Source organism: Mytilus edulis, chromosome 7 (assembly GCF_963676685.1).
Source record: "Mytilus edulis chromosome 7, xbMytEdul2.2, whole genome shotgun sequence".
NCBI lineage: Eukaryota > Metazoa > Mollusca > Bivalvia > Mytilida > Mytilidae > Mytilus > Mytilus edulis.
In genome coordinates, this window is record NC_092350.1 from 91,850,033 (window position 1) to 91,876,319 (window position 26,287).

Genomic DNA, 26,287 nt, shown 5'->3' on the forward strand with positions numbered 1-26,287 from the left:
GTGTAGTGTGTAATGACATATTTTATGTTTTTTTGAGTTGCTCTGTGTAGTGTATAATGGCATATTTTATGTTTCTTTGACTTGCTCTGTGTAGTGTGTAATGACATATTTTATGCTTTTTTGAGCTGCTCTGTGTAGTGTGTAATGACATATTTTATGTTTTTTTTTAGTTGCTCTGTGTAGTGTGTAATGACATGTTTTATGTTTTTTTGAGCTGCTTTGTGTAGTGTGCAATGACATATTTAAGGTTTTTTTAGCTGCTCTGTGTAGTGTGTAATGACATATTTTATGTTTTTTTTAGTTGCTCTGTGTAGTGTGTAATGACATATTTTATGTTTTTTTGAGTTCTCTGTGTAGTGTGTAATGACATATTTTATGTTTTTTTGAGTTGCTCTGTGTAGTGTGTAATGACATATTTTATGTTTTTTTGGTTGCTCTGTGTAGTGTGTAATGACATATTTTTTTTTAGTTGCTCTGTGTAGTGTGTAATGACATATTTTATGTTTTTTAGCTGCTCTGTGCAGTGTGTAATGGCATATTTTATGTTTCTTTGCGTTGCTCTGTGTAGTGTGTAATGACATATTTTATGTTTTTTTGAGTTCTCTGTGTAGTGTGTAATGACATATTTTATGTTGTTTTGAGGTGCTCTGTGTAGTGTGTAATGACATATTTTATGTTTTTTTGGTTGCTCTGTGTAGTGTGTAATGACATATTTTATGTTTTTTTGAGTTGCTCTGTGTAGTGTGTAATGACATATTTTATGTTTTTAAGTTGTTCTGTGTAGTGTGTAATGACATAGTTTATGTTTTTTTTAGCTGCTTTGTGTAGTGTGTAATGACATATTTATGTTTTTTGAGCTGCTCTGTGTAATGTGTAATGACATATTTTTTTGTTTTTTGAGTTGCTCTGTGTAGTGTGTAATGACATATTTTATGTTTCTTTGAGTTGCTCTGTGTAGTGTGTAATGACATATTTTTTTTTAGTTGCTCTGTGTAGTGTGTAATGACATATTTTATGTTTTTTAGCTGCTCTGTGCAGTGTGTAATGGCATATTTTATGTTTCTTTGCGTTGCTCTGTGTAGTGTGTAATGACATATTTTATGTTTTTTTGAGTTGCTCTGTGTAGTGTATAATGGCATATTTTATGTTTCTTTGAGTTGCTCTGTGTAGTGTGTAATGACATATTTTATGCTTTTTTGAGCTGCTCTGTGTAGTGTGTAATGACATATTTCATGTTTTTTTTTAGTTGCTCTGTGTAGTGTGTAATGACATGTTTTATGTTTTTTTGAGCTGCTTTGTGTAGTGTGCAATGACATATTTAAGGTTTTTTTAGCTGCTCTGTGTAGTGTGTAATGACATATTTTATGTTTTTTTTAGTTGCTCTGTGTAGTGTGTAATGACATATTTTATGTTTTTTTGAGTTCTCTGTGTAATGTGTAATGACATATTTTATGTTTTTTTTAACTGCTCTGTGTAGTGTGTAATGACATATTTTATGTTTTTTTTAGCTGCTCTGTGTAGTGTGTAATGACATATTTTATGTTTTTTGAGCTGCTCTGTGTAGTGTGTAATGACATATTTTATGTTTTTTTTTAGCTGCTCTGTGTAGTGTGTAATGACATATTTTATGTTTTTTTGAGTTCTCTGTGTAGTGTGTAATGACATATTTTATGCTTTTTTGAGCTGCTCTGTGTAGTGTGTAATGACATATTTTATGTTTTTTTTTAGCTGCTCTGTGTAGTGTGTAATGACATATTTTATGTTTTTTTTAGTTGCTCTGTGTAGTGTGTAATGACATATATCATGTTTTTTCCTTATACTTTTGTAATTTTATTACCTCCTTGGTAATTTATCCACTATTTCCTCTGGTTAATAGGTGTGGTATACATCAATGTTTTGTTAATTAATTTACTTAGGTGTATTGCTGTTGTATTACAATGTTTCTTACTCCAGTCTTATGTACAATACAGAAATACCTGTAATAACCAATATTTTCTCTGTTTAACAATGAATCTCTCAGAACAAACAAGGGGAATTTATATATGATTCATCTTGTGTGTACTGTCAGTAAATACCTTTATATGTTTCAAATATTTCTACTTCACTTACACTAAGACTTGTATTTTCCAAATTAGCTCCATTCTTCAAAGATAATTCCACATCTTTAATGTTTCCATTGTAAGCAGCTGTACACAGTTTCTGTAAGTAAAACAAAGCATAAGCATTTCTTTCCTGCACATAATAATGTATGATAAATAAATAAATTCAAATAAACAAACTACTTGTTTATAGTTTTAGTTATTCTGCTTAAGATGTCCACTTTTACGGTTTGCTTTTAAAAATGCAACAACTACCAACTGACTAAGACAGTTAAACCGCTGTTTGTAATTTCTGAGTTTTTTGACAGAGAAGACTTGGTATCATTGTATAATATATCAGGTTTGCTCCTTTAAATTTTGTACATTGAAATTCTTATAGCTAGTGTCATTTTGATGTTTCTTCCATTTCCATCTATGATTATAATGAACTACACAGTCACGTGTATCTTTGTGTAGTCTATAGACAACATTAGTCACATGACCTATGAAATATAAGAACAAAATCTTACCTTATCCCAACTTGCCATTATATCCTACAAAAAAAGAAATGACAATTAATTTACAGGAGGTTTTAAATCTCAATAAACTATAAATATATTTCAAGCATTAAGTTACACAGCCAATTTTGCATAGGTACTATGTCTGTACCAAAAATCTGTAGTACTGGAAATCTACTTTTCATATTCAGTACTATTTTGTTACTCTTAAATTATTGTAATATTTAGGTACCTGTATTTTACAGTACTTGATTTGTACTTGAAAATTTAAGTACTACATATTTTTGGTTACAACGTTTCACTTTCAGCATTTTGATAGTATGTCTATTTCAAATCTCTTAAAATAATGATTTTCAAATACGGAATATTGAGATCGCTTTTGGTATTATTTCTGTACCAAAATTTTATGTACAAATCAAGTACTGTAAAATACAGGTACGTAAATAGTACAATAACTTTAAAGTAAAGAAATAGTACTAAATATCAAAAGTAAATTTTCAGTACTACAGATTTTAAGTACAAAAATAGTACCAATGCAAAATTGGCTGTGTAGGCATGATGTCATTCTTTTGATTGTTCTAATTTCTTCACCTTATTAAGTTTAATAAAGAACAGAGTTCCAATGTCCCCACGTTGCACTTATTTTATATTTCCAAGGGACATTACTCTTTTAACAAAGTCGATAGTCCACCATTTTAGAACTTGTCCAAGATACTGCTGATATTAACCTATAGTATAAGTTTTATAAAAATCTGGTTAGGATTGTACCCATGAGAGTGCTTATGCGACCATTTTCCATAAATTTAATATTTCCAAGGGGCATAACTCTTTAAAAAAAAGTAGATTGTCCATCACTATAGAACTTGTCTGAGATATTGCTAATATTAACTAATTGTATAAGTTTTATAAAAATCTGGCAAGAACTACACCTGTGACAGCGGTAACAAGTCCATTTTCCATAAATTTAACATTTCCAAGGGGCATATATCTTTAAAAAATAAATGGGGAATGTGTCCGTAGGGACACAGATGATGCTCCGCTAGCATATACAGTTAAAAAAAGGACATAACTGAGGAACTGTAAAGTGACACTACCAAAATTTGAACTTGAACTGAGTTTTGTGGTAATAAGCATTAAATATTAAAAAGGAGATGTGGTATGATTGCCAATGAGACAACTCTCCACAAGAGACCAAATGACACAGAAATTAACAACTATAGGTCACCGTACGACCTTCAACAATGGACAAAGCACATACCGCACAGTCAGCTATAAAAGGCCCCGAAATGAAAATGTAAAACAATTCAAACGAGAAAACTAACGGCCTAATTTATGTACAAAATATGAACAAAAAACAAATATGTAGCACATAAACAAACGACAACCACTGAATTATATATACATTTCATAAAATTTGGTTGAGACAAACTTAAGTTAGAGAACAGTAACGAAAAATTCAGCAATTTTTCCATTTGTAAAAGGGCATAACCCTCCAACGGTAAAAATGACGCCACCAAATTTCATTGATCTGTGTTTTGTGGTAATAATCATGGTGTATAAGTTTCATAACATTTGGTTGAAGCAAACTAAAGTTTGAGAACGGAAAAGAAAAATTCAGCAATTTTTCCTTTTGTAAAGGGGCATAACTCTTGAACTGTAAAAGTGATGCCACCAAATTTCAAACTCTATCTGTGTTTTGAGGTAATAAGCGTTATGTATAAGTTTCATAACATTTGGTTGAAGAAAGTTACAGTTAAAGAACACAAAAATAAAATTCACATATTTTTCCATTTGTAAAGGGGCATAACTCTTGAACGGTAAAAGTGACACCACTAAAATTTATACTGAAGAAAGTTGATTTGATTATCTCCCCTTAAACATGTTAGACCACCAGTAACAATATCTGTCCAGCTGTTATACTGACAAGGTACATGGACATAAGGACAGTATATTGAAGTAAGTTGATTTGATTATCCCCCCTTTAACATGTTAGACCACCAGAAACAATATTTGTCCAGCTGTTACACTGACAAGGTACATTGACATATAGACAGTATACTGAAGAAAGTTGATTTGATTATCTCCCCTTAAACATGTTAGACCACCAGAAACAATATTTGTCCAGCTGTTACACAAACAAGGTACATGGACATATAGACAGTATACTGAAGAAAGTCAATTTGATTATCTCCCCTTTAACATGTTGGACCACCAGACACAATATCTGTCCAGTTGTTACACTGACAAGGTACATGGACATATAGACAGTATACTGAAGAAAGTTGATTTGATTATCTCCCCTTAAACATGTTAGACCACCAGACACAATATCTGTCTAGCTGTTACACAGACAAGGTACATGGACATACAGGCAGTATATAGAAGTAAGTTGATTTGATTATCTCCCCTTTAACATGTTAGACCAGACACAATATCTGTCTAGCTGTTATATTGACAAGGCACATGGACATATAGACAGTATAGAGACGTAAGTTACTTTGATTATCTCCCCTTTAACATGTTAGACCACCAGAAATAATATATATGTCCGGATTTGTTTCCTAACAAGGCACATAAACATTTGTATCGTATATTGAAGAAAATTAATTTGATTTCTCCCCTTTTACATGATAAACATGGTATAATGCATTGAAAAAAGTATGTTGACTTATAGTGGGTATATAATTTGGTTGTCTCCCTTTTAACATCAGTCAGAGCTCAGACATTAACAAGTATTGTTTGGTTACTTACTTACAGAACTCAAGATATGTATTATAATAAATTTGTTAACAGTTTTGGACCTTACTTGTTGAGGTCAAGGATTTATTTATAAGTGGCTTTGAACTAGTTTTCAGTAACTGCATGCAAGTACTCTTATTTTGGTGCTTTGTATCTATTATTTTAATGTTAGTTATTGTTGTGCCTCGTAACGATCTTTTGAGTTTAAAAGCCCATTGCAACTTATCTTTACAGTGTGTTCCTATGTTGCTCTGTAACACCACTGTCCCAGAATAGGGGAGGGTTGAACACGCACCAAGATGTTTAACCCAGCCACATTCTTAACGTGCCTGTCCAGTCAGGAACCTGAAGTTCAGTGGTTGTCGTTGGTTCATGTATCTCATATTTGTTTTTTTGTAAATTGTTTTCTTATAAATCAGGCTGTCACTGTGTCAGTTTTCTCAGGTAAACTATTTCACTTTTTCATGTCGGGGACTTTTAAGGCAACTGTATAGTATGGGTTTTTCACATTGTTGAAGGCAGAACAGTTGCCTATATTTGCTTACATCCACTTCATTTTGAACTAATTATTTTTTTTGCTTAACAATAATTGACTTGTTTTATATATATATATGTCATCATTCCGTCATAGTTATATATTTTTCAATGACACAGATGATTGTGCTTTTGTTTTTAGTTCTTGGCATATATGCCATCAATGCTAATAAGATATTTCACCATACTTATAAAAAGACTAGACGTAGTGAATATCTTAAAAGAGACACTTACAGCTACACATTAGAAACATATACTCAACACAATTAAATACCCAAACGGAAATCTGATGGTTCTAGTTCTGAAACTGTCAATAACTACAAACTATCCTTCATCAAACTCCAATTGCAACTTCAGCTTATTTTAAAGGGTGTCATCATGGCGTTAATACCAGCTGCCACAGGTCAATAACAATCTGCAAATAAAGAATAACATAAAATTCAAATCATGTAAAAATATAAAATGTGAGATGAACGAGGGTGTTTTTTTCACTGGGACTTTTAAATTTCTTCTAAGAGAAATTCATCATGCATTGATTTATTAACCTGAAATTTTCTTACAAATAAAAACTGGAAAATGACGATGTTTAAATTACAGCCATCTTAAATGTACTCTATAATTAAACAAATAAAAAAAAAATGCAAATTACAATAGGAACAATGCCAAAAATTTTGTCCGAAATCAACTTTTTATGATTAAATCCGTGATTATAATGAACAGATTGAAAATTAAATTATTGATATTGATTTACTGAAACTTCACATGGAGTTTTGTGAGTAAAAAGCATGTACATGTATTTTCATCTTTTAGAAGATATTTTTTTTTACTCAGGTAAATTAATCAATGAGTGATATATTTCTCTTCTAAGAAGAAAGGAGTAGGTTCTGGTAAGGGCAAATTTCAGGTTCATCTAACGAAATATTTTTTACACTTTTTAAACACTTTAAAAGTCTTTATTTCAATTGATTCAATTAGTTTATGGGAAAGATTTTAACTGTCACAATTTAGTCATTAAAAACGCTCCGATTCAGGCTTAAATATGAAAAATCTATCAAATATGCAAAAAATCGTCACTTTTCAGATAGCTTTTGTCAAAAATGAAAGTGGCCGCATCCGTGTTCATCCTCAACCTTTATATATGTTATGTTTTATCATCAAATACAACTCACATTTCAATATTATGAATGAACACGAATGCGGCCACTGTCATTTAAGACGGACACCGTCTAAAATTTAATTAAAATGCTGAAATTGTGAAGATTTCAGTAATATAGCATGACTTAATGATGAAAGTACCTGATATATGTGCATTGTATTGTCAAAAACAGCCCATATATGTGTAGCAGAAGCATTCTACTTTCCAATAAATAGCTAAAAGATTACATTTTCACAATTTTGTAAAACTGCTATATTTTGGGACCAAAAAGGGGTCTTACTGAACCTACTCCTTTAAAGGTCCCAGTGAATGTTGGCAGAGCTTATACATGTTATAATTATGAAAGACGAACAAGTAAGTGAAAATGAACACATTATTTGCAATATCCCACAAATCATTATAAAGCAACATATGATTTTTTTTTTAAAGGGGTACTAGCTACGAGATATATAAAAAATTTAAAGTAAGATTTTTTCTGTTAAATCAATAATGAAAGTGAAATAGTGAAATAATAATTCGCTTTTAGCAGCCAAAATAGACCGTGTATATTTACGCCAAACATTTTTCATTTTAAGCTGAACAAATAGATTTTGAAAATACCCTACAAATTTTAAAATTAATTGGTTTGATAAATGTAACAAACATCTGTTGAAGTCACTTCTGAAAAATCATTTTCGTTATGAGAATTGAAATTAGTAATTTTCATGACATTACATTATTTAATTTCACGAGGATAATATTAAAAGTAATGATAAGTTTGTCTTAAAAGATTTCATCTTATCAACAGTTTGAATTAATTAAAACATTTGAATTTGATTGTTTTAGAAAAGAAACAAATTTCAATCTCCTTCTTAAGGACAAAATATTGAAATTGCTAACCTTAAGCATTTTTCAATTTGCCATAAAATATTGAAAAATGAAAAATGCTAAAACGTGGAGCATTTTTCAATTTGCCTTTAAAAATTGAAAAATGAAAAATGCTCCAACGTGGCGCATTTTTCAATTTGCCTTCAAAAATCAAAAAATGAAAAATGCTCCAACGTGGAGCATTTTTCAATTTGCCTTTAAAAATTGAAAAATGAAAAATGCTCCAATGTGGAGCATTTTTCAATTTGCTTTGAAATATTGAAAAATGAAAAATGTTGAATTTTCATCTTTAATTTTTTTTTCTCAAAAATGAAAATGTTTTTTTTTGTGTTGAGGATTTTTCAATTTGTTTAATCAAAGTTTTGTTTTTATGCTTTAAATATAATACACATATGTGTATGTGTGAACCCGTGTATACACATACCTTACCCCGAAAAGATAGGAAAACAACAACGCACCAGCAAAATTTTGTGATGTGGCGCAGGATTATTATGCAAAAAATTATTGTTATTTCCCTTGCTTAAAACCCTTAACTTTGTATTTCCCTATTTTGTTATTCACATTCAGGTTAACTACATATTCTCGTTATATCTGTTAAATCAAATGGATATTGGTTTGTTTAATTCATTGATAGAGATATTTATTTTTACTCCAAAGTTTAGTATTTGCACCGTTGCAAAACATTTGTAAACTTCTTTAAAAAGTTAATATACATTTAAGATAACATCTGAGCAATACGGACACGCATAGATCAAGGCATCTATAACCCTGCTCGTAACAACACGGTTCGGTTATTACCATTAAAGGATTTAGCATAGCGGAAAGTAATTACAATATGCCCTATAAAACCCTCAACGACAGAATAGCTTCACCAAAGCTGAGAGCTGTTCATCAATAAATAGTAAATGAAAAATATTGTAACATAAGATTTCGTACTTTCATGCAATTGCTACGGATTTGGTGATACCATCGTTGACAACCTAGAAAATATGTAAAGATAAAAACAACACCTAGGAAAGCTGTTCTGTTCCCAGTCTCTCTGTATAAGGTTGATTAATATGCCATTTTCCTTCTAAATACCGCTAATTTTGGAAGTCATTGACTGCTCCCTTTCTTAACTTGATAAAATGAATTAAATAATTTGATCACTGGGTTTTTTTTTGGTTTTTTTCGGGGGGAGGGGGTGGGGGGGTGGGGGGGGGGGGTAGTATTACTTAGCTATTTTAATACCAATAGTGCTTTAACATTTGGCATCCGTCGTCTCTGTTTACAACTAGAACAAGTTGTGGTTTACATCTCCGAATCTCAATCAGAATTACTAATGCTAAATGTTGGTCCCGCGAGGTTGATGTTGAATTTTACAGCGATTTTTCTGTTTTTAACTGAAATACATTATTTTGGGAAAACTAATCAGAAATGAAGCAGACATTTGAGTCAGTGCTCGGTGGAATTAGATACGACTGTCTTTAGGAGACAAGTTTTGAAAATGTAGGTGTATAATTGTTCCTGTGGTCTTTTATTTTTATAGTATGGTTTATTTGGTACATTTTGTGTCAATGTATAGTCAAAATATGTTTAATGTTGTCAAGACTGATATTGCTGATTACTTTGTTAAAGTTTGTTCATTTTTAGACAGATTTTCTTTTATTTGGAATGAATGTGCGGTGGCATTTTAGCTAAAAATTAACTTCAAATGTGAAGCTAGTTTACATTTCTCCAGATATAAGAAGATGTGGTATGAGTGCCAATGAGACAGTTTGCCTTCTAAGTCACAATTTTTAAAATAAAAACCATTATAGGTCAAAGTACGGTCTTCAACACAGAGTCATGGTTCACATAAAACAATAAGCTATAAATTGTTCCCAAAATGACTAGTGTAAAACGATTCAAGCGGGAAAAACAGCGATATAATCTATATACAGAACGAGAAACACTTATGAATCACATCAACTAACGACAACAAGGAACATTATAGAAGATAAAAAAAAAACCCTGTTAAACAGACTTAGGAAGAAGGGATATAGTACGATTCTGTTGTGGTTGTCAGATTATTAAAGTTTGCATATTTTGGTTTTAATATTGTTTCACTTATAGGGTCTTTACATCGGGATTAAACATATTTTTTAAAAACCAGTTGTTGGCATGACACGGGTTATGTTCTTCTCTTAAATATTTTATAATTTGTATAATACTGAACCCCTAACGGGAGTTGCCTGATATTCCTATAATGAAGACGTAATCTTAAAATCAGTTTAATTAAGGTCTGGAGCTGTCATGTCAGTAACTTCTAGTAGTCTGTTGTTATTTATGTGTTATTATCATTTTGTTTATTTTCTTTTGTTACCTCTTCTGACATCGGACTCGGACTTCTTTTGAACAGAATTTTACTGGGTGTATGGTTATGCGTTTACTTTTCTACATTGGTCAGAGGTATCAGGGGAGGGTTGAAATCTCATAAACATGTTTAACCCCACTTTTTTTGCGCCTGTTCCAAGTCAGGAGCCTCTGGCCTCTGTTAGTCTTGTATTATTTTTAAATTAGGTTTTTAGTTTTTAATTTGTTTAGTATGGCGTCCATTATCACAGAACTAGTACATGTATATATATATTTGTTTAGGGGCAAGCTGAAGGACGCCTCTGGGTGCGGCAGTTTCTCGCTGCATTAAAGACCTATTGGTGACCTTCTGTTGTTGTCTGCTCTATATATATGGTCGGGTTATTATCTCTTTGACACATTCCCAATTTCCATTTCTCAATTGGATTGTCTATTTAAAAAAATAGAAGATACAAAATTATTATGTCTGAAGCTGTCAGGGAGAATCATAAAACCCTTGACATAAAATTATCCATATTTTGAGTCAGAGATGGGAGATCTTCCTATGATGCCCGCCCGTCCTCCCCCTAAAAAAAAGTAAACAACACTAAAATCTTATTCTGACATTACAGATGGGATTTCATTTCATTCACGTGAATGAGGTTGGAGGGACTCGGTGTGCGCCTTTTCCTTAATTCATCTTTTTTGTTTGTTCTCCAGATCCCACCTTTGGTGTCCCCTTGATTTCATTACCCACATTTTAATAATCCTATATCCGACCATCCCTTTTTGTAACCTCAATAGCACCCCCTCTCTATATCTCACTTCTGGGGCTACTTGCAAAATTCATTTTGATCAAGATGGATTGTATGCTCAGAATTATCAGCCTGATATGGATGAGGATAAAAGTTTCGTGATCCCTGTAAAAAAACAAAACAGTTGTGACTTTCTGTTTACATAACGAATATAAAAGGCAGCGGACGAGCTACAAAAAATATAATAGTATCAACAAAGAGGCAATTTCGATAAATGTTCAAATTATTTAAAATTTCTCAAATTTCGAAAAGAGTGCACACGCTGAAATGTCTCGCCTTCTTTACTAATCATTGATATTATGTTGATCCAAAATCCTGGACTTAAAAACATGAAATCCCGAGGTCCTGAATGAAAAAAAAAATCCCGGGTCCCGAAAGGGTTAATCCCGAAATCACAAGCTTAAAACCACCCGATCCTGACGTCCTGAAAAAGGTCCTGCCCACCCTCTATGTTGATAGTCCTAAATATAAAGCTTTACTACAACTATCACATAAACTTAACATGGTCAAAGAAAATTAGGACAAGGTCATATAAACAAAACAAGAAATACATGTACACCTTACAATAAATCACTAAGTATAAATGACCCATGCTAATAGTTTTTTTTAAAAAAACAGACTTAACCGAGAAAACTAAACACATGAACCACGAAACTAAGGTCAAGGATCTGAACCATGGCAGGCAGAAGTGTACAACTTACAATTCCATACAGCAAGTAAAGTTAACCTATTTCTTATAGTTTAAGAAAATCAGAACAAAACTAAAAAACTGAATACTGTGCAATGACAGTGAAAATGAGGTCAAGGCCAAATAAAACCTGCCAGACTGACATGCACATCATTAAATATTTCCATACACCAAACAAAGATTACATATTGCATATAGTGTTAGAAAAAAAGACCAAATATCAAAAACTTAACGTTGGTCAAGGTTTGATAAGCACAACCATGCTTGACACATCTATATCATTTCCTCTATTGTTCAATAAAATATCGTCATTTGATCTCGATGGATCAGCATCGCGTTTTGACTCAGATTGGATTGGTTGATCTGACATGCATATATGTCTACTGGATCAGAATTCGTATCAGAGGCTCCTCTGATTCTACCTCTATCTCTACCATCACGCTCACTAGTTCTGGTATATTTTGGTGGTATGTCTGTGTTGTTTGCGAGAATTCTACGTATTTTAAATGACAATTAGAAGAATTAAAGGGAACAGTATTTATAAACAGTATGTATATGCAATATGATGTTGATGATAATGACGAGAGCGTAGTCAGATTACGTTTTGAAAGTGGAAAGGACTTAGACCGGTCGATGTAAGAGCGGTCTATAATCGCAGAAAAGGTGTGTTAAGATCGTTTTGCAATCGAATAAATCTTGCATGTATTGTCGTTATGAAAACGTGATTAGCGTAATAAATCGTGATTATCGTATTGAAGACTCAGAATAGGCGTGATGAGAACGTGACCCGTAGCGGGATCGTAGTAGCATCGTGAAAACAATGAAAATCCAAACTTTCATCCTGCTCGTACCGGGACCTCACCTTTTAGATCGCGGTGAGCGTGGTGCAATAGTGGTCTAGTGTGACTTGGGCATAACACATGCTCCTTGTTTCTCTACCTTTCCTATTGATCAAAATGAGCAACTGGTTCTTGTCTTGAATTGTTGATACCGTACGTTTCCTGCTTTCATCGTGTCAGAATGCATTTTTTAATAATCGTGAAATATATATCACTTATTGTTCAGTAATTTCAACTGTTGTTATTATTGTTATTGGTCGTAACGTAATCAATAAACATAATCAATACCGAAGAAACTGTGCCATCTTATTTTTTCTTAGTTTCCCAGGTAGCAAGTACAAAAAACATCACCAATTGATACATGTACATTTATAAAAATTCATATATGTATAGCAGACTTGGGGTAATTGTAATTGTAATCGTTAATCAGCTGTAATTGATTACAATTTTTCAAGTAATCATTGTAATCATTAATCAGCCAAAAATCTGATTACATGTAATTTAATTTAATCAATTACTTTTCAAAATACCCTGTAATCCTGATTACTTTTTGATTACATTCTGATTACAATGGAAAAAAAATCTTAAACTGTGTTTATGGTCAATAAATGAACAATTTTGTTATTCTTATTTAATAAATATTTACATGTTAAGATAGTTTGATTTACTTTATAAAGCATGTTAATTGATTTGTATACTTCAGTAAAAAATAAACTGTAACAGTATTGAAAAGTCATCATTTATAGCCTAAGAAGAGATATATAATACAATTAGTAAAATATATTGTACTAGCCTTAATAAAAGATATTGTACATATATTCACAATTTAAAGATGTACATATATTATATATTTGATAATAACTGTTATATTCAAGTAATATTATACTTTTCTTTAATCCTGAATTATGATCTTTTGTTAATATTGTGATTTTTGTCAACTTTGAATTGACAGGTAGGAAACCAATTAAGGTTTGTTTTTATTGCAATTTCCAATTGAGTATAGCTGTAGGACAATGTATATGATAAAAGATTAATCAGACATGTGAAAATTTATCTAATTAGCACAAACTAAATTAAATCTTGTTCAAGATATTAAAGCAAATTTGTATTTTCTTTAATTGGACATGTAAAATGCAATGATTTATAGGACTTGTATTTTGTTTACAATTTGATTAAACAATTCTATTAAAATTTTACATAGTTTTTAACTGGTAACTTTATTTCATCCATATTTTAACTTCCATAAACTGCACCTTGAAATACATATAAAGTCTCAAAGAGGTCAGAAGACAAACAGCAAACTCTTTATAATGCCATATTCAATTGAAGTGAAAATAATTCCGAGATCAATGCTGATAAAGTGTAATGGGTCATAACCAGTGACACAATGTTCATGTATGTATGTTGTGAACCTTTGTGGTTTATTAAATAGATGAAGTTTGAAGTTATCATTTTCTAATATATAAAACAAAATCCTTTCTAAAAAGCGCTTTAGTTGTATCAAATGTTAATTCATTCATATCATTCAAAATGTGTGTTTTTTTTAAATTCATTGTAATCAGATGTAATCATGATTACTTTGCTAATGTAATCATTAATTTAATCAGACACTTTCAGAAATGATGTAATCATTAATTTAATTTAATCGTACAAATGACAAAGTAATTGTAATTTAATCAATTACATTGAGAGTAATCGGACCCATCTCTGATGTATAGCATGTATGGCACATGAAAATAAACAACGCTGCGCTCTCCATGTATTCATTTACTCAATTCGTGAATGGAATGCTCTATAACTAAATTGACGAATACTAGTGATAAACTTTGTTTTATTCATAATTTCACAAAAAAAAAAGATGTGGTATGTTTGCAAGAGAAACAATTTTTCTAACGGATCGTTGTTTTTTTCCTGAAATTTTAGTGGAGTGTTCTTGAAACAGTACTTGATTGATTGCAATTGAAAACAATTGGGGTCCATGTGCTTGTTTTTTCAATAAAAGCCATACATCTTTATTTTTTACGACGTCTGTCAGTATGGCGCTAAATTACGTTAGATTAAGTTTTAATCACAACAATTAACGTCGTGTAATCATTCCCGCCGTACACGAGTTCGCTGTCAAGTTTATGCAGGTGTTTTTCAAAGCGTTGATACTTAATATAAATGAAGGATTCTAGCAGATTGCTTTGTCAGATGTAGATCTGCTAGAAGTATAAATGTGCATCTCCGTCCGACATTAGTTCTAAATTGCTTGATTTACTGTAGGATGATAGACAACATTATTGACATGACAAAATGTGAACCAACTATAAATTAAGTGAGGCGATCATACCATATAACCGTCAACAATGACAAAACCGATACCGTATCGTCAACTTTAAAAGGTCCCGACGTACTTTGATTTTATTTTTTTTTACACTCAAAAGATAATTATCTTTCAAATTTAAATTATGAGCAGTACTTCTTGTTTTATAATAAGAGCTGTTTTGTGCAATTTAACTCATGCCATTATTGCATCAATCGACCGAAAATGAAGTTGTAATATAATATTTCATAGGAAGTACTGCAGCCGGTATAAGAGAATGATATTGAACGATGTCGTTATCAATAGATAACTTACATAACATTGTTTTACGGCGTATACGTATGAATATTTGCATACTTGTTTGTCTAGAAGAAGAGCTATATTGAAAACACTTTGTTCGTCTGTCTGATCGTCTAACTACACGACGAGTTTTAACGTGTGTACACTTTCTGATCTGTCTGTCTGCAGTTAGTGTACATTTGCCGATACTTCAATTTTTATCTCTCAATACATTGAAGTAAAAAATGTACAATAGGGACATGCGTATACAAATAAGAAGACAAATGACTAAACGACTATAGGACATCGGACGGCCTTCAACAAAGAGTAAAACCCATACCGCATAGTAAGCTATGAAAGGCACCTACATGACAAATGCAAAAAAACTCAAACTTACGGCCTGATTTAAGTACAAAACAATGAACAACATACAAATATGATGAACAATAGCAAAAAACACCGTTAATTACAAGCCCTTTTAACAGCATGTGAACGGGCGTTTTCTTGTTTTGGTCTATTACATCCAGTTTCATATACAAAAAGAATACATGTACAACCAATTAAACAAACTAACGTGTGACATTGCTGCATCTATTGGTAATATTTTGCTTAAATTCAAACCAAAAACGACACCAATAAATTTTTTGAAATCTTTTTAACGGATTTTTATTGACAGTTTTTCTTCATACACATACAATATTATATGTTTTTAAAATATCAATTAAAATCGGCTTTTTTATGTACCAATTTTAAGTCCAGAATAGGATGAGACACTCTCTTTACTTATTATTCTATTTACGAATAAAGGTGTTATACGAACTTGTCCACCAATGAGGGTCTCGCACATGCAAACAAGAAAAGAATTCAAGATAGTATTATTTACTTCGAATTCATTATCAATAAATGAAAATAACTGTTCTCGTCATGAAAAATATTGCACAGCTGTACAACACGCCGTAGTAATGACTTTTGTGTATGGATTTCAACACCAGACCAGATTCGGCTACCCTACGCGCCATAGATTTTCTTAAATATTTCTCATTAATTACGGGTTCAAACGTTTTCTCATTTCTTTAAGGTTCATTAAAATAACATTTGGATGTCATAAATGTGCAAAAAAAATTTGCCGCTGTACGTTAAGCAGCTACCAATACTCATAATTAGCTATTGCAGGTCGTTTTGTTCCGAATTTTGTTTTTCAGCATGTTACAGTTTAAGCAACGAATAGTAAGATAGATCCCAATTCCTTGAAATATTTCTTTCTCTACGCTGAGCAGATTCCGCTGGGCCGTGCAGCGTTTTGCAGTTATTCAGTGCCAGACTTAAAAGCTCCACAATTATTGTTCCGTCTTTCCATGTTATACTGTCAGTACTCTCTTTTGTGTCTATCACCATTTCTTAAATTTCGTCATGCAAAATTTCCTTGACCGTTTCCGACATTTTGTCAGAAGAAAAAATTCCCAAAACTGTACAACATCAAATCAGAAATTATATAAAAATCAAAAGGGTACTTAGTTTAATTATTAGATATATTAACTAGTCACCATAGTCTAATCATTAAATGCTGAAAGCATTTGTGATTTATTATCCGAAAAACTGGAAAAAAAGCCTCATTTTTTTATGAATAAAAACTCCATAACTCCAAAAATGTAAATGTTTCATAAAAGTTGGTAAAAGCGTGTTTGAGTTATTCATGTTATTGTCCAAAAAACTGGAAAAAATCCCCTTTTTTCAATATAAAAATTCATAACTAAAAAACGTAAAATCTGAAATTTAAAAAAAAATTGAAAGGTAGCTCAAGTCAACAGATTTAAACAGTTCACTAAACTGTCATAAAATTTTGTTTAAGTGTTTATGAGTGATTGTCCGAAAACTGGAAAATCCCCCCTTTTTTAAGCATAAAATTTCATGACACGGAAACGTAAAATCTGAAATTTATAAAAATCAGAGCATACGTCAATAGATTTAAACAATTCACCAAAGTCTCATTAAGTTGATGGAAGCATTTTAGAATTAGTCTCCGAAAACTCGAAAACTCCCCCCCCCCCCCTTCATAACATGGAAACGAAAAATTTGAATTTTATAAAAATCGAAAGGGATCTTACGTCAATAGATATAAACAATTCGATAAAGTTCCATAAAAGTTGGTGGAAGCGTTTTTTATTAATTGTCCGAAGTGTGGACGACGGACGGACAACGGTATACCATAATATGTCCCGTTTTAGACGGGCGTATACAAACAAAGAAACAAGTTATAAAAAATGCTAAACATATAGTACAGATACAAGCGTGGTCGATGTTTGTGTTTATCCAAAATCGATTTTACATATGTCCGTTTTTTACAATCAATATTTCACAAATTAAGTTTAGAATAAGGAATCAGTGAAAAAACTATGTAAATTAAGTATTTTTTTATTATCCTACATTGAACTTTTGATGTTGTCCCTTACTTTGGCTTTGTGGAAGCGTCGACCATGTGCATTATACGCTATCATCATTGCAGAAGTTGAAACACTATGTATTTCAGTTGGTTCCCCCACCCTTTTTTGGGGAAAATTTGGTTGATTATATAGGAAATCGCCGAAGCATGACTGGACCCCCTTAAGGTCAGTCAGTGCCACCCCTTATGAAAAGTTCTGGATCAACCACTGCTGCTGTCGTAAATGATGGTAGCGAGGGTTAACTATCGCTAATGCTTTACCAACTCTAGCTTCACACACGTTGATTCCTTTGCTTGATAAATGTAACTACTAGTATTTGTTCCATGTACATGATGCATACGGTTTGAAATTCGATCATTTGTGTCGATCTGTGTCGATCTGTTATTTTTTCCTTTTTGTATTTCAAAAGAAGATTGTCACTGACTGAGACCCCTTTTTTGTGTCGACATATTTGTCCTATAATACTCGTTTTGCTTTCACATATTGAAGATGTAAAATCATATTAAAGACATGATAATAGAATGTACATAATACAGAACCTCGGGGGAACTGTTTCATGTTTGTTGAAATACTATTCACATAATTATTATATATTCTTTGCTACATTTTGTTTTCGGTAAAAGCAAATATAAGAAGTCTTTCATTCTTCGAAATATACATTTACCACACATACATGCATGCAAGTTAATTTCATATTTTCTTTTATAAGATGATTGCTTATTTGAAATTCTGCGAATGAAATTGTGAATATCATAAGCTTGGGAAAAACAAGTTTGTATTAAACAGATTCAAAATTAGGAAACGCTGTACAATGTAGAAAAATACAAAATTGAAAACATATACTAGCACAGTAATCAGAATAATTTAACATCTACACCCATCCCTCCCCATCCCTTTCGAATCGCGAACCCTGCTCCTTGAGCATGTACAGAAACTGACATGGACAATATCTAATATTCTAATATTTTCTCTTCTTTTCTAACATGTTTGACACATTCAGCCACGATATGGTTCAATGCAACTTCGTCTACTCCGCATCGCCTAGTAATTCCATTTTCAGAACAAAAACGACTTACGGAAGAAAAGACAAAGAAAAACAAAAGTCAGATAGATAGACAGATAGCAAGATATATACAATGAATGACAGATTGATAGATCGAAAGATAGATATAAACACGTAGCTACAAAGACAGCTATATACATTGTAAATAGATAAAAAAAAAAGAATGATTCTTTGTGGTCATTATCGTACTTGTCAGTGTACTATTCTTGTTCGGAATTTGTTGATACCACACATAGTTCACACACACACACACAAACACACCTTAAAAAGATCTTCAAGACATATTGCGCTTAAAACAAGACAAAAATTGGAAATAGTAAAACATTTAATAAAAAGGGACAACAATTTAAACATTTAAAACGCCTACATTGAAATAAATTACATTTCGTTCCCATTATTAGACATTTAAATAATGAACATTTTTCAAATTTGAATATTGCACAGTAAAATGAAAATTGAAAAATTGGAGCATTTTTCATTTTTCAATATTAAACGTCAAATTAAAAAATGCTCCACGTTGGAGCATTTTTCATTTTTCAATATTTGAAGACAAATTGAAAAATGCTCCACGCTTGAGCATTTTTCATTTTTCAATATTGTAAGTCAAATTGAAAAATGCTCCACGTTAGATCATTTTCCATTTGTCAATATTGTAAACTAAATTGAAAAATGCTAAAGGTCAGTATTTTCAATATTTGCTTTTAAGAATGAGATTGAAATATGTTTTGTTTTCTAAAGCAAGCAAATACAAATGTTTTAATAATTTTAAACTTTTGACAAAATAAAATCATTTTTAACAGAAAGTTATTGTTATTTGTTTCAATATCTTCGTTAAATCAAAAATATAATTTCATGAAAATAACAAATTTCAAATCTCATAGAGAAAATGGTTTTTCGAAAGTGATTTCTATAGGTTTTTGTTACATTTTTCAAACCAACTACCTTTAAGATTTGCAGAGCAATTTGAAAATTTATTTTTCATTTTAAAATGAAAAATGTTTGGCGTAAATGTACACGGACGCAAAATAGTTCAATTTTATCAAATTAAGCGAAGAAACATTGATATTTGCTAATTCACTTGCAAGTGAATCTGTCGTCCTCATTAAATCCGTATTCATGTGAACTTCAGTTTAACCCCTAGCTAGAGATTGACAACGCATGCATTGTACGTGTACTGGTTATTTTTAAAGAAAAAAAATGTCAACAATGAAAGTGAAACTACGATAAACCATTTGATTACTTATTCGATCCATATAAAATCATTCTTATACGGTTAAAAACAATGAGAAACATATATGTTTAATCTATAAAATAAAATCAAACAGACCTATAAAAATCTAATTGCACGTGTTGGTTTAATCTATTCATATCTTTATTATGTTTACATCGCTTATATGGTCATTTGAGGTCAAATCGATAGTTAATTAGATGGCGTCTGGACTAAAATTCACACGAAACGAACCTTTATATTCTCTACCCCATGCTCTGTAAACTGTTTCTTTTGGACTTTTGGTAGTTTGGATAAATGTTTTACATTGTTATAAATCAAATATGAGAATTTAAAACAAATCTGTGACCATGAATTTGACAGCCAGTGCCCCTTTAAATCTTCGTTTCTGATTATTTTTTCAGAAAACTCAAATCTACAAATTTAAAATCCACAAATATGTTACTTTTGCTCAAACCACTAAAATTGATACCTAACATGCCTAAGAAATAAAGTCCTTTCACGGTAACCAAAATACAAAATTCTGCTTGTAGACTTTGTATCAAAGTCAATGAACCATGATCATGATGATTAGGGGGGGGGGCATATAATCTCCATGGAAATAATGCCAATAGACCTACCACTTGTGGTTGCCCATAAACTGACCAGTGACCTAATCACAAACTATACATGACCCCGGATAAATAAAAAGTGTTTATTTATTGTATTATTCAAAATATATTAACAAATATCAACCTTTTTGGTTTTTAAAATCATTTTTTTAAAATGAGCCATTTAAGGGGAGATAACTCTTTTAGTACAAAATTTATACTGGGCTAATAGGGAAATTTTTTATTTTTACTTGTGGCAAGAAAACAAGTTCGGTGACACCAGGTTTTCTTTTTATTTTCTTCAAACATATTATGAAGCCTATCTTCTCACAATTTATTTCAAAATTCTATCTCATAGAAATTTTTTTATGAATTCTTATGTGTTTTTTCATGAACAAGCTAACCAAATTTAGGCAATTTTCAACGACTCATAGCTTGAAAAATAGCACGGTGACCCATACTTTTTATTATATTTTTGAAAAAAGCATAGTAAAATCTTCATTTTGGCAAATTATAAGAAAATTCTGTCTCAAAAAACATTTACTTATGATCTACCTTAATTGCCTTGAATCAAGACGAGTGTTGTGGTGTATCTTGTTGCGTTGTTCTGTATTGCTGATTTTCGTTGAATCTTTTCTTGTATAACGGAAAGAAAACGTAAAAGAAATCTAATAGGAACTGGATAATGGTGTATGGACAAACTTCGATATATGGAAACCAGGGAACTAGAATAGAAACTTGTATATATATATACTTTAATTTTATGAAAAAATAGACAAATTTCTCACTATACAAAGCCTTTCTCGCCCTTTTACAATACTCAAGGATTTGTATAGTAAATCCTTGCAATACTGAAGTATGCTGTTTGGTATTTACATAGGAAAAGCATTATATCTCCTAGAATTTCAATCAATAAATATGAATTGGTGTGCAAAAACTGGGCTAAAAATTAGTAGCCTACATGGATATATACGATTTGCACAGTGCCCTTACCATGTCAGTAGTCGTCGTCATGTCCTAAGGTTTTCAAAATCAAATTGTCTACGCTGCTTCAAATATTATGCCACTTAAGTCTTCTCTGAAAATTCAATTCCCCTCAATTTTGCATAGTCAGCTATAAAAGGTCCCGAAATGACAATGTAAACAATTCAAACTAGAAAACTAACGGCCTTATTTATGTACAAAAAAAAAACTGAACGAAAAACAAATATGTAACATATATAAAACAAACGACAACCACCGCTGAATTACAGGCTACTGACTTGGGACAGGCACATACAAACAGAATGTGGCGGGCTTAAACATGTTAGCAGGATCCATATATACCCTCCCCTATCCTGGGACAGTGGTATAACATTACAACATAAAAACGAAGTTACTATAAAAATCCGTTAAAAAGGCGCAACTCCTCAGATGGACACAAATACAAGTGGGCGTGGCCGAGTACTTGTACATCCCAATAACAAAAAGACACTAGGTACAGATCAAAGAGTACTCACAGTTAACTGACATCTTTTTCAAGGCCACTAAGGCAGCAACCATTTGATTTTCTTCGGCTATGGATTTTTTTTCTGGACAAACTTTTTTTTCACCTGCGGCGAAAAACAATCTATTTTTTTTCTTTCAATTTTAGCATTACATATAGTGGCAGCTGAGGGGGAAACAAACAATATTTTTTTTCTGAGAATCAAAAACAAATTATTTTTTTCTCCAAAAACTGGAAATAAACTTTTTTTTGGATGTAACGGTTTATTTAGTGGTACATATTTAGATGGTTACAACTCTCCACAAAAGACCAAATGGACATTGAAGTTAACAACTAAAGGTCACCATATGACTTTCAACAATGAGCAATGCCCATACGGCATAGTCAACTATTAAAGGCCCCGATATGAAAAATGTAAAACAATTCAAACATGAAAACATGAAAACTAACATTCTAGTCTTGAACAAAATAATGAATGAAACACAAATATGTTACACAGCAACAAACGACAGCCACTAAATTACAGGCTCCTGATTTGGGACAGACACATGCAGAATTATTATAGAAAAGGAGATGTTGTATGATTGCCAACAAGAGACCAAATGACACAGAAATTAACAACTATAGGTCACCGGTTAAACCTATTTTAGACTGTTTATCCTCCCAATAAAATGGGAGTACAACATAAGAATAAACTATAAAAAACAGTTGAAGGGGCCGGCGAATTATCTCTTCAAATGGGATGAAAGAGTACACATGGTCGGCTACTTATGCATCCCAACAACAAAGAAACTAAGTACATATATGAGAGTACTTGTACATGTAGTTACTGAAAGGTTGTTCAAAGCCAATAAAAACTTAATTAAAAAACATGCTTCTAAGACTTAAATTTTATATTATATTCCATGTTTGATGAAACTTCAATTAAACCTACTATCAGAAGTCCACTACTAGTGGACTTTTGCTACTATGTACAAAATAAAATATGAAAATATAAATTTTTTCATGTTTTTTTCTTCATATTTTTATATTTTATAAGAAACATTGATTAGTAACCTGTAATTATCGTCTACTAACTATGAATATAAGTTAATCACTATCAAAACAATTCCCAATTGTCCAACAAGCATGTGTCCGAATATCCCACAAATCTTAATCATTACTTTTTTACCTGTAATTTCAAAAAGTGGGACAATCGGGAAGACACCATTTAGTTGATGTCTTCTTAGTTGATACAATTATAGTGAAAAGTTCATTCAATGTTTTTGCTCTGTCATGGTCGTTTTCTGTTGGTACTAAGACCTGTTTTAGTCTTTAGTGGTATACTTTGCGAGAGTTCTTTTTTATCTGACCTGGCCCTGTTAAGTGAGCTTTTCTCGTTTTTTGGCGTTCGTCGTCCGATTTCGTCTTTGTTAACTTTTACAAAATTTCTCAGTCTCTGAAACTACTGGGCCAAATGTTATTGAACTTAAATATGTCTTTTAGGGAGTTGCCTGATAGTTTGGTTAAACTTTGCAACAATTACCATTGGTGTTTCTAATTTAAAAACTGTGTTGGATAACCCTGCCTGTCAGACAAGTTATCTGACATGGCTTAAACTAAAGCATAGGGATAAATACAAGTGCTGTTTATTAAGAAGCGCTCAGTATGAATAACGAAAACCTGATGTGAAAAACATGTTTAATCTGACATCGGACTGGGACTTCTTTTAAAATGAGTTTTACTGTGTGTATGCTTCATATGTGTTTCTTCATTCTACATTGGCTAGAGGTATTGGGGGAGATTTGTGATCTCATATAACATGTTTAACCCCACCGCATTTTTGCACCTGTCCCAAGTCAGGAAACTCTGGCCTTTGTTAGTCTTGTATATTTTTAAAATTTATTCTCATTTATATTTTCTGGAGTTTAGTGTGACGCCCATTTTTACTGAACTAGCACATAATTTATTTAGGGGCCAGCTGATACGACCTCAGGGTGCGGAATATTCTCGCTGCGTTGAAGACTTCGGATGTTGTCTGCTCTTTGGTAGGGTTGTTGCCTCTTTGACATATTCCCCGTTTTCGTTCTCAATTTTATGAAAATGTTGATCTATACCTAATGTAAATTCACGTAAAAACAGTCAAATGACTTCTTACAGGAGTTATCGACCTCATATGACGGATTTTCTCACTTGCATGTTCGCCTGTTATATTAAAATATATGGTAAATAGATAAAACTTTTAATAGAAAAATTAACAGCAAGACAAAATCTATTGATTTTCCTAGTTCTTTATTTCCCGCTTTAATTCCGTCTTCCGTGACCGTTTCCGTTCCGTTTTCCATTTCCGCCGTTTAGCAACACCCCCCAAATTCATACTTGATCTGCGGTTTGTGGTAATGTGCATTGTGTATACCACAGTCAGAGGACTTACCTAAGGATGTTGACCTTGTTAAAGGGAAATAACTCTTAAAATCATCAGTACATTTGTGTCAACCATTTTCATAAATATATTCTAAGCTTCAGGTCCAGGTGCCATAGATTATTTCCAATCTGTTTCATGTAAATGCTTAAATTAAATACATTGATGCAAATAACATATAATACAAATGTATTATTAAAAGTAAATGTCAAACCTTTTGAAGACACAAAAAGGTTGTAAACTATCAATAAATCTGCAAAGTTCATAAATTCCGTCGTCTTGCTCGATTTCAGGAAGTTGATTAATTCGGTAAGCCCTAGAAACGGTATGCTGATCCCGGGAATGTCTTTTTATGTCGTTTGTCACTAAGAGCTCTAAATCACGTTTGGCGCCATTGAAACCGGGTGGAAATGGGCATCATAAAGACTCGGTTGTAAATATGTATGGATTCTTTATTAAAGGTCTAAGTAATCAGTTGTCTCGTATAAAGACCCTACAAAACATAATTATAAAATACTATAAATACTGGTGCAAAGATAGATAACTCTGACATGTTTATGAACAAGTACATTGCACTGTATAACATTTTAAGTAAAATAATATTATCTTTCACATCTATAATTCTGTCTCAAAGACTCAACTTAAGACTTCCAGAGTACCTGAGATCACCCCTAGTTTTTTGGTGGGGTTCGTGTTGTTTATTCTTTAGTTTTGTATATTGTGTCATGTGTGCTGTTGTTTGTTTGTCTTTTTTCATTTTTAGCCATGGCGTTGTCAGTTTGTTTTAGATTTATGAGTGTGACTGTACCTTTGGTATCTTTCGTCCCTCTTTTAAACATTGTTTAACTTGCGTCTTACATGTATTAATTTATGCATCTCATAAACTGAATTGCAATAAATATTCTGTTACCATGTAAATAATATATTCTAGATGAATTCCATCAATCGTAAGAAAACTTAGCAAAACAGTTAAACATTAAAACATTAGAATTTGTACATGCAGCAACTCAGCAACGCAAAGTAAGCAAAATAAGCAAATAATTAACCAAACTAGATATCATTAAGATGGGAGCCATCTCTGTGGGCCCTACTGTGAATAATGTGCATTAAAAAATTGTATCTTTACCGTAGGACATGGGTTTGTCAACTGAAATCAAAGTTTTTGACCTTGACCTTTGACCTAGGAAGTTGTACATAAATTATGACACACCCTTTGGTGTTGGTTTATATACATGTCAAGTATAAACTTTGAAATGATAACGGTTCTCAAAATATAGAGCGGACACGATCTTTACCATAGGACATGGGGTTGTCAACTGAAACCAAAGTTTTTGACCTTTAACTTTGCCTTAGGCAGTCGTTCATAAATTATGACACACCCTCTGGTGTTGGTTCATATACATGATAAGTATAAACTTTGAAATCATAACGGTTCTCAAGATATAGAGCGGACACGATCTTCACCACAGGACACAGGGTTGTCAACTGAAACCAAAGTTTTTTTACCTTGACCTTTGATCTAGGAAGTTGTACATACATCATGACACGCCCTCTGGTGGTGGTTAATAAACATGTAAAGTATAAAGTATGAAATCATAATGGTTCTCTAGATTCGGACGGACCATAGGACATGGGGTTGTCAACTGAAACCAAAGTTTTTGACCTTTAACTTTGCCCTAGGCAGTCGTTCATAAATTATGACACACCCTCTGGTGTTGGTTCATATACATGTCAAGTATAAACTTTGAAATCATAACGGTTCTCAAGATATAGAGCGGACACGATCTTCACCACAGGACACAGGGTTGTCAACTGAAACCAAAAAATTTTGACCTTGACCTTTAACCTAGGAAGTTGTACATACATCATGACACGCCCTCTGGTGGTGGTTAATAAACATGTAAAGTATAAAGTATGAAATCATAATGGTTCTTTAGATATGGAGCG

The 26,287-nt window shown here is 32.1% G+C and overlaps 2 long non-coding RNA genes across 2 annotated transcripts in view; both read right to left on the reverse strand.

Moving 5' to 3' along the window:
* Positions 1–26,287, reverse strand: part of LOC139482485 (uncharacterized) — a 250,762-nt gene that overhangs the window by 84,390 nt on the left and 140,085 nt on the right. The window lies entirely within an intron of this gene.
* On the reverse strand, positions 1,667–24,960 carry LOC139482487 (uncharacterized). Its single transcript, XR_011654883.1, has 4 exons — positions 24,555–24,960; positions 6,144–6,284; positions 2,609–2,632; positions 1,667–2,199 (listed from the first exon to the last, which is right to left on the reverse strand). It is a non-coding gene; the product is annotated as an uncharacterized lncRNA (long non-coding RNA).